The sequence below is a fragment of the Crocodylus porosus genome, unplaced genomic scaffold (assembly GCF_001723895.1).
Source record: "Crocodylus porosus isolate Cpor-Errol unplaced genomic scaffold, CroPor_comp1, whole genome shotgun sequence".
Taxonomy (NCBI): Eukaryota; Metazoa; Chordata; order Crocodylia; family Crocodylidae; genus Crocodylus; species Crocodylus porosus.
The window spans coordinates 26,836,907-26,846,880 of NW_017728916.1; the positions used below are offsets into that span (position 1 = coordinate 26,836,907).

At 46.0% G+C, this 9,974-nt stretch overlaps 1 protein-coding gene across 1 annotated transcript in view; it reads right to left on the reverse strand.

Annotated features, from left to right (window-relative positions):
• DNAH9 (dynein axonemal heavy chain 9) overlaps positions 1 to 9,974 on the reverse strand; it is a 388,028-nt gene that overhangs the window by 181,450 nt on the left and 196,604 nt on the right. The window lies entirely within an intron of this gene.

Below are 9,974 nucleotides of genomic sequence, written 5' to 3' on the forward strand. Positions count from 1 at the left end.
ATGAAGCTGGAAGGCAGAATGTTAATGGGATGGGGGTGTGAAATGAAGCAAGTCAGCCACTGAAGGATAAAATAAAAAGTAAAAAAAAAAAAAAAGAAAAGAAAAGACAACAAATTTAAAAAGAAATAAAGTAGTAGTAAATTAAGTAAGGTCTCAAATGTTAATAAAATGGGATTTGGGATTAGGATGTGGGGGGTGCTGGTCATGCCGCCTGCGGTGTTTGGGAGGTAGAAGTGGTGAGAAAAGGCATTTTTAGGGGAACTACCTCCCCTACCCCAAAAGGAAGCCCTGCTCATGGGGACTCAATCCAGCCTCCTACTTTGTTGCCCCCACCCCCACTAGACCTCACTCCCAGATCCAACCGTGCCCTGCAACCTGTGCTCTGAAGGCTGTTTGCGTGGGGTTGCAAGGTCATATCCCCAGGGGGCGGAAGGGGAAGTTGGCTTGGTGCCAAAACCACCCCCTGGACAGTAGAGTTCAGAGGGTGAAATGTTTTCCACACAGAACAAGAGAGGGGAGAGGACACAACATTTGGGAGGCTGGGTAGCTAATCTGTGGGGAGTGGCCACACCTTAATAGAATATAAAATGAGTAACACAGATCAGAGATAAACCTGTCCACCTAAAGTGTGCTTAAAACTAGTTTCAGTTGTTAATGCACAGACACTCCAGGTCTAGGGATAGACATTCAAAAAGCCTGAGCCTGAATTGATTCCATCTTTGCAGGTTAGTCTAACCTGGCTAAGCTGAATCAGTTTGCAACTGCACAGACATTCAGGCTGGAAGCTGGGGGGCACTAGAGTGCTGAGCTACCCTTGCACAGTGCTGAGCTAAGTGGTGGCCAAGCCCCAGCAGGACTTTGATTAGGGAGGTCTGCCTGCACCATCATAGGCCTTTCCCTGCTTGCAGCTCAAGGGGCAGGAGTGTTGCCAGACCCCAGACTCCTGCTAACACCCTGAGGTAAGGAGGGGTGTGCAGTGCATGCACCTGTTGATGATATGGAGCTTTTCAATCTCCCTCCCTGCTTCTTTATGCTGTTTGCAGCAAACTGACAGGGGAGCAAGACAACAGGGGGCTAATTATAGTATTTATCACCTCATCGGCAAAACAATGGTGTCTCTCCATTACTTCAAACTGTTCTTAAACAGTTTACCAGCAGACCTGTTGATTAGCTCCAAACAGCCCTAAGTGGTCACTGTTCTGTCTGCCGATTCCAGTGAAAATGGAGACACAGACATGCAGAGACACCTCTCAACATTAGATAACATAGCACATGCCTAGGATCTGTGAGGCATGGGTCCCTGCTGTGGGAGATGAGAGGGAGGGTGGGAGGGGGCATTCCTGCTTAAGCAGCAAACAATAAGGAGGATGGAGGTAGGGCAGAGGGAAGCCAGGCAGATCCTAATGTGCCTGCACATCTCTGCCGGAGCTCTGGCCACAGAGCAGAGAGAAGGGGCCAGCCCTTTTGTGAAACAGATAGCCCTGCCCAGCCCAGAGAGCATGGGGATTCTGGGGGTCTCTGGTTTATATTAAATCACCAAGAGGTCTGGGACAGACATTGCATAAACTGGTTTGGGCCAAATCAGTTAAGTCTGATACTACATTCAACCAGGTTCATCTCAAACTGGTTTCAGCCATTTTCAAACTAGTTTATGTGCACTCAACATCTATTCTGTTCCAGGTTTAAACTAGTGTCTGATCACTTAAATTATTTTGTGTGTAATATCTGTCCCTACCCCAGCAGTTAAGTGCTGCCTAAAATGAATAAGTAACAAGACCCTTATTACATATTTTTCATGGAATAACTTTGTGGCTTATTCCTCATCTTATCACACCATTAATTCTGGCTGGGCTACACCTGAAAATGGGGGACCCTCCCTTTACCCCGCTGGCTCAATGACTGGTGCCTCCTGGGTAGAGCGGCACTTGGGGTCCCCCTACAGCCAATCGCCGAACTGGGGAGGCATTGGTGGGGGGGGGCAGCACGCTCCCTGGCAGAGCCAGAAGTGGACCGGAAGTACTTCTGGTCCACTTCCGGGTTCGTCGCTGAGCACATGGACGCCCCCCACACTCTTGTGGGATGCTCCATCCAGCCCAGCATCGCAGCGATCACCTACTACCTCAAGGTATGTAGAAAAAACTTTTAAAGCTGGTTTCATGTCCAAATTGCTGATTCTCCAAATGGGTATCAAATCTTCAGATTTGGATTTGGCTGAATCTAATCAGGGACAGTGATCCAGATCAACAAATCGAATCACTGTCCCTGATTCAGGCTGAATCTAAATCAAATAGGGCCCACTTTGTGCACCCCTACTATATAATACTATATAGTATATAACACTTTACTATAATAATTTCTTTTCTGCCCCCAAGGTGCACTTTGTTCCCATGGCCCTCTTTTAACATCTTCCTGAAGTTACTCTGACATAGTTGTGCTGGGCAGCCAGGCGCCTCTTCCCTCAGCTCTCCCCAGTTTCTTCCCAGCCACACCTTGGTCTTCCCTGCTGCCATGATTCAGGCAGAAGGGAGACTGATGGATGTGAAGAATAGCAGTAAGGGAATTTAAAAAAAAAAAGAAAAACCAATGAAGCCCTAGCAACCCAATACAGAAGCAGACGGTAACAACTGTTCCCATTATCCTCCTTTACTCTCAGTTGCCTTGGTCAGGCTCAGGGACCCAATACATAGGGAATACACATGGAACAGATCTCACCATGCTCAGCTGCTGGCAAGGAAGCACTGGATAACTCAATATGGATAAAGCTTGTGTTCTCCTTACCCATGAGACAATTCTACCACCCTCAGGGTATATATTAGCAAACTAGAAAGTGAAATGATGCTCAGAACAGTCAGTCCAATACTTGCTCTGAGCAGAATCCCACTGGGAGATTATCAGAAGCTTTTATCTCATTTATTCATTATTACTATAGAGCCTAGAAGTCTAGTCCTGGATCAGGATATCACTGTTAGCCACTAAACAAACAGAGGATTGTAAGGTGGTCCCTGGCTCAAGTAGATAAGAGAAGACAGCTAGATACAGGGCATGTCTACACTAGATGCAAATGCATGTAGCAAATTAACTGCCGAGTAATTACTATGCAGTAAGGCATGTGTAGATGGCTGACCAGGAACAAATTTGCTCCTGGTCAGCAGGCAGCAGAGAGCAGGAGATTGCTCCCTGCCCTCGGGAGCTGCCTGCTGCTGGAGCAGGTCCTCCACCAGAGCCCACGTGGGGAGAATATCCTTCTGCCCTGGCAGCATGGAGCTCCCAGACCCTGCTCCATGATCATGATCATGGAACAGGGGCAAGAAGATTGCTCGCTGCCCCAGCCCTGCAACTGCAGAGTGGGAGTAGGAGAGTACTCCCAGCCCCAGCTCCATTATCATGGAACAGGGGAGGGAGCAATCTCCCTGCTCCCACTCTGCTCCCAGCCCCACCTCCATGAATGCAATCTCACAGCCCATGTTCCGTGATCATGGAGCTGGGGCTGGGAGCTCCCTGCATGGGGAGAGTTCCCCACCCAGCCAGGAGCTTGCTGGGACCTCCCCCTAACCAAGACAGTTCCTAGCCAGCTCCAGGCTGCTCAAGGAAATCTGCACATGCAGCCTGGAGTGGTTGGGACGCTCCCATTTCAGGCAGTCTCCAGCCAGCTCAGGGCTTCATGTGCAGACTTCCCTGAGCAGCCTGGAACTGGCTGGGGACTGTCCTGGTCAGAGGCAGGTTCCAGCCCTGCAGCTAACAGCAAGCTCCCAGCTGGGCAGGGAATCCCTGCCCAACCAGGGTCTCACTGCTAGCTACCCCACCAGTGGATCAGGGCAGGGGGCTGGGACTTGCCCCTTCCCTACAGCTCTTTCCAAGTTCTCTGCCCCTGATCGGGGAGCTGGGACCAGGATCTCCCTGCTGCTGGGGCAGGGAGACATTGTCCCTATGCAGGCTCCACCACCAGAGTCTGCCCCAGCATCAGGTAGATCCTGGGGATAGGGAGAAATCTCTCAGCTCCCAAACAGGAGACAGCTCCCTGCCAGCCCCTAGGCTAGCACCAAGGGGAGAATAGAGCTCCCCCTGGCTGCTGCAGGATGCCAATGCAGGGCCAGAGGGTACAGAAGTAGATTGCTGCCAGGAGCAGCAAATCTGCTCCCAAATTGGTGCATGTGTAGACGCCTGCCTAGGGTGGGTTTACTCCAGAAAGAAAATAATGAAGTGACTTTACATAGATTTACAAGTGAACTCTTTTCATTACAGAGGGTCTGTCTACATGAAACATTATTGCAGTACTGTCAGAAAAAAAACCATGTGGTGCAAGGACTGTGCAGTAATGGTGGTTACTGCACAGTCACTTAGTACTTACTTAAGTAACAACCATGCAGTCTGGCACACATGTAGACACACCCAGAATGAACTATATATTCCTTTCAATGCGCTGATCTATTAGTGAGCAGCAGTTCTCAGCTTTCTGCTTCAGTTATTTACCCATCTGACAATGAGGCAAATATGGCATATATGTACAATGTATACAGTATTTCCTAACATAGACTATATGGACTCCAACACAGAACAGAGTACAATATACTTATCAATTTTATTGTATTTAACTAATGTTCATTTTCTTTTTGAACCCATCAGGCTCAGTGAATTGTCACAATCACTTAATGGATCTCAGTGACTATTTTATCTTCCACCGCCATGCAGTCTTTGTCATAAAAGATTGTTTAAAACTCCAGGGGTACATCTTAAGTAAAAGTACATAATACATACAATACAAATCAGATTGCTGCTTTGTTCATAAGTCTACTTTCACACCAGAAAAATGGCACCTGTTAAAGCAATATAATCATATAAACTAAAGCCACTGGCATTTTGTATCAGCTTCAAGTGGAGGAGACCTAGTCCCTACAACTCTCTTTGTTTTCCTATGCTGCACAGTTAATCTATTTTCATCTCCTGTTGTTTCACTGTAGAATGCTATTTCTACCAGGATAAAGATGCAATTGTAAAATAAAATTCCTGGGAACTCACAGGAGGTATATAATCACTTCAATCTGCAAACTCAACAGCAAGTTTTTGTTCATTTTTAATCTTGTAAGATTTTGGAAAATTGAAGTGGGAAGTTTTGCTGATTGCAGATATGGTTTATGACCTTCTCCTCAAGATAGGTCATAATGTCTTGGATGCACATATCAATAGAAGCTTTGAGGATTTTAAACAGCAATGACATGGCAAAAACTGATTAGCCTGACAGCTCCACACATTTCTTACAATAGATTTATAAAAGCAGCTTTATAAAAACCTCAGCCATACTGCACCTCTTTGTGAGACTAAAATTTCCATTAAAAAAACCAATCCTACTATCAGCTGGAGTTAAGGCTGAAAGCGCACACAAATAATTGAAAGGTAAAACTTTTTACGGAAGTTGTAATAATAACAGAAAGCAGCAGGAACTCAGGGCCATACAGAGTTAGGATGGCATTCAGAAATACAAAGCAAAACAAAAATATACAAAAAGGCCTAAAAAGTCATAACTATGTTGTATGAAAAGGTCTCTTCAAACTTATATTAGCTGAAATGTGTTAAATTCCCAATATAAATAGGGCAAGCTGGAGTGTAAAAATACTGTACATATTTGTGGTGAACCCTATGCTAACATTTACCTTCACTAGCTAATGTGTTAAAATTGTGCTTGTACTTGGATTTGAGCATGCATTAAAGACAAGGCAAAATGCCTAATATACAGGGAAACGCATAGCTTGTACAGTGAAAACATGAAGTCAGTGAAATGCATCAAAATAACTCTAGCTTTGTGGTGATACTGTCAGTCAAAAAGTAACTGCGGCAGACATATTTTCATGAAATACTAAAGTTGCAGTGCTGTTGTAGCTAGGATGGTCTGGGCATATATATGAAGCAGAATTTGTTAGGAAGTATCTTTATTGGGACAACAATATAGTTGGGAGAGAAAATTGACAAACTTTTGGGCATGAAATGCCCTTCCCCAGATCTGAGAAAGAGGCAGAAAGTTTAACTACAAGGTAGAAAATTTTTTTTTGTTTAACCCTATTACAAAGATGAAGAAAATGATCACTTAAAGAAAGGAGTCAATTTGTGGAGCAAGGCATAAACAACAAAAGTAATTACAGACTAAGTAAGGAGCAGCTGAAATACATAAGCCTCATTATGTGAAAGAGTGAGATCATTCAAAAGGTAAGAGGACCGTTACTGCTAGTGGAAATTAAAAAGAGGAGCCAGGAAAATTGTAATAAGCCATAAAACGAATGTTTGTGATCCCACAAGGTACCATTAATGTCAATTTGCATCTGTAACAAGCTCCGCCTCCAGGAACAGCCACAGCACTCCTTAGGGGCTGCACTCTGTTCTTCTACTCAGCTTTCCTAATTTGGCCTCACTCTCTTTCCTGCCAGATTTTAATGTCAAAGTTAATATATTTGGAGGCTGCCTTCAAAGAACCTGAGTTCAGCTTTCAGTGCCTTGCCTGGCATGCTCATCATTAGGCTGCCAATCAGCCCATCCTCACAGCGTAACTTGAGAAGGGCTCTTTCTTTCTCTCCTAGTTTGACTTTTGGGGCACCTACTCCTCGTTCTCACCTATCCCTGACAGAATGTGCTTTGGGGCATGTACCCCTTTAGGCTCTTCTCCAGGCACTAGTCTCAATGCTCTGTGGCACAACCCAGGCAACACATGCCAGGCTCTAAACCGACCACTCAAAATGCCAGCATATGTCACTTGCACTCTGTGTCGCCACTTTGTCTCTCTCTACATCCTCCATAACAACATCCTTGCTTGAGAAGCCCTTTGTGACCTCTTTCCGTTTAAGCCATGCCAGACTGCCTCTGTTATGAGGACTAGTCTGAGCCTTGGGCTCCAGGCTCAGGCCTTATATGGCCATTTCTCTTCCCACTTCTAGTCACTTGACCTGGCTAACTGTTTCTAAAGCCCAGGCATTGCTAATTCCCTAATCAGCAGCCCAGTGTCCTACTGCCTGAAATCTGTAGGTTGTGTCCTGCAGCACACTGAGCTGCACTACTTGCATCTGCTGCCCTTCGCAGCTAGTCTCCTGGCAAACATCACTTTCTCTGCTAACATAAGAAAGGTTCTTTAGCCCTTTGCTGATAGTTTGTCTATTGGGGCAATTGGCCTCCCTGCAGCATCTGAAACAACTTATATGCATCTTATTTTACTCTTCTGTTTTCTTCAACTGCTACTCTAACATGTTTAGTAAATTCCTGTGTAGGTTCTTCTTTGGCTACTCTGCACTTTACTTTCCACAATAGTATCTGTTACTCTACAATCTTTTATTCCTCCACGACATTGAAGTGTTTGGGGTTCTACCTTTGTGTTCTCATCCTCAGACATTTTTAGCACCTGAGTTGTCTTGATTAAAAATCTGAATGTCCTTCATTTTCAAAACGATCTGAAATTTCTCCATTGGTGACTACTCTGAATCTGTGATTATTCCATCTTTTGCAAGCATTTCTTTTCTTTGCCTCAAGGACTTTTTCTTTTTAGTGAAATGATACTGCAATATGGTGTCAGAATGCTTTTTCCACTCAAATTCTTTTCCTGGCCTTTCTTCCATCTCTTTCCGATACCTCACTTTTCTGTTGGCCATAAGCCCTCTCTCTCAACACATGTAGGTTACTCTTGGCCTGTTCTGTATCTAGGTTCCTCTACTCAACTCAATCAGCCTGTTCCATACCTCCAGCCTTAGGGATCTTGTACTTTGACAGTCAAAAAAGTTTTGCTGTTGGACATTTCCTAGCCAATGTAACAATTTCTGCCGTGACCCTTGGATTCAGTCCTACCCCCTAGGGATCACCACCACTTGTCTGCCTCTGTCTGCTCAGATGCCTCGTGTCTTTCCTGCCATACCTTTGATGGATAACTGGTATAGGCCTTCAGTCCAGTCAGAAGGCATCTATTTTGCTTTCTTAATTCATAGGGCCCACTCTCCAAAAAGAATCTTTTCTCTGGACCAATCATTCCCAAACTTTTTTTGTAGTGGACTGGCATGAGAGTGGCAGAGCTGGCTGCCTCCCTCCTGGGGCTGCCCTGCCTCCCAGCTTTAGCCCCACATGTCACCACCAGAAGCAGAAGCCGCTCACCCAGGCAGACAGGGGGCCAAGCCATGGCCTGGCAACCAACCCTCTGTGGCCAAGTACTGGGCTGCAGCCCGGTGGTTGGGAACTTCTGCTCTGGACCACTGGTTAACTATAACAATAATGTGATCTCCAGGCACCCAGCCAGCAGCCTAACAGCTTGCTATCAGCTCATCTGACCCTCCATTTCCCCCATATCAGTTCCTGAGCATGACCAGGAAGTAGCTGGGTAACAGGGCTTAACCTGATCCCAGACTGTTTTGCTACGCCCTCTGACTTGTGTTCCACCTCTGCACTCTACTCAATGTCCTGGCTTTCTCTTTGACACCATTCTCTGCTAGATCTTCCAGCTTCTTAATCCATCTTGCTCTCAGACTCCACTCTGTAGCTGGTCTCCCAGCTTCCTGACTCAGTTTATTCCTAGACCCCACTCTTGGGCTAACTTCCTGGTTTCCTGACCTAGCTTGTCCCCGGATTCTGTTCACTCCTCCCAACCCTAGTTGGTACCTTGATTCCCGAGAGGCCCTAGACCCAGCATAACAACCCCAGCCTTCCTACCACATTGGATTCTTGAAATGGCTCCAGTGTGATGGTGTGTGTGTGTGTGAGTGTCTGTGTGTGAGAGTGTGTGCACTTGCACATGGGGTGGGGGCAGGGCTGGGACCGAGTCTTCAGAAGATTCAGTGTTTAGAATATGTTATACTTAGATTGTAGTAAGCATCTGTGCAACAGCTCAGAAAATGTTTTAATTCATACTCATTCCAAATCTAAATCTGATCGGTCACAAAGCTTCCTTACCTGCATTAATGAGCTCTATCTGACTCAAGAAGTCCATGGGCTGACAAGGGGTGAGGCGCTGCTAGATCTAGTCGTGGCCAAAGGGGATGATCTAGTGATCAACCTGAGGATTGAAGGGAAGCTTGGTGACGGTGATCGTGAGCTGATCACTTTCTCTATCCATTGCAAAGCTGGCAAATCAGTCAGCGATGCTGAAATCCTCGACTTTAGGAAAGCTGACTTTTACAAGTTCAGGAGGTTGATTGTTGAGGCACTGAGAGATCATGATCTGGCAAGGAAGGCAGGCCAAGACGAGTGGTCATGCCTGAAAGATGCAATCCTAAAAGCACAAGGGAAGTCCATTCTAGCCCACAGGAAACATAGTAAAAGGGCTGGGAAATGCCCTTAGCTCAACAGGGAACTCATGGACCTCCTGAATCTTAAAAGAGAAGCCTATAAGGGCTGGAAGGTGCAAAATACCTCTAAGGAGGACTATGTATCACTGGCCCACACCTGTAGGGAGTGGACCAGAAAAGCCAAGGCTGAAACTGAGTTCAAACTGGCTATGGGAATCAAAGACAATAACAAGTCCTTCTTTAGATACATGTGAAGTAGAAAGAAGAATAAGGGCAACATTGGACTCCTGATGAACCAAATGGAGCAGCTGACATCTGACACCCAGGAAAAAGCTAATCTCCTTAATGATTACTTTGTGTCAGTTTTTCACCATCCCAAGGGAAACACCCTGCCTGACAAGACATGGGATTACAAGGGCATAGATGACCATAAACCTACATTTGGTGAAGACTTTGTGAGGGGACACCTTGAGAGGCTGAACATTTATAAGTCAGGGGTGCATTTTATCACGGCCCTAAGAGTGCTAAAAGAGTAGACTGACATCATGGTGTGACCAATGGCGAGGATATTTGAGAACTTGTGGAACTTGGAAGACATTCCTGAAGACTGGAAGAGGGCCAATGTGGTGCCTATCATGACATCAGAGCGCGTATTTGAGACGGCCGTCCTCCACCCGGCACAGCACGCCCTCCAGGGCCCAGCGCGCCTCAAAGGCGGGCACCGCCCGC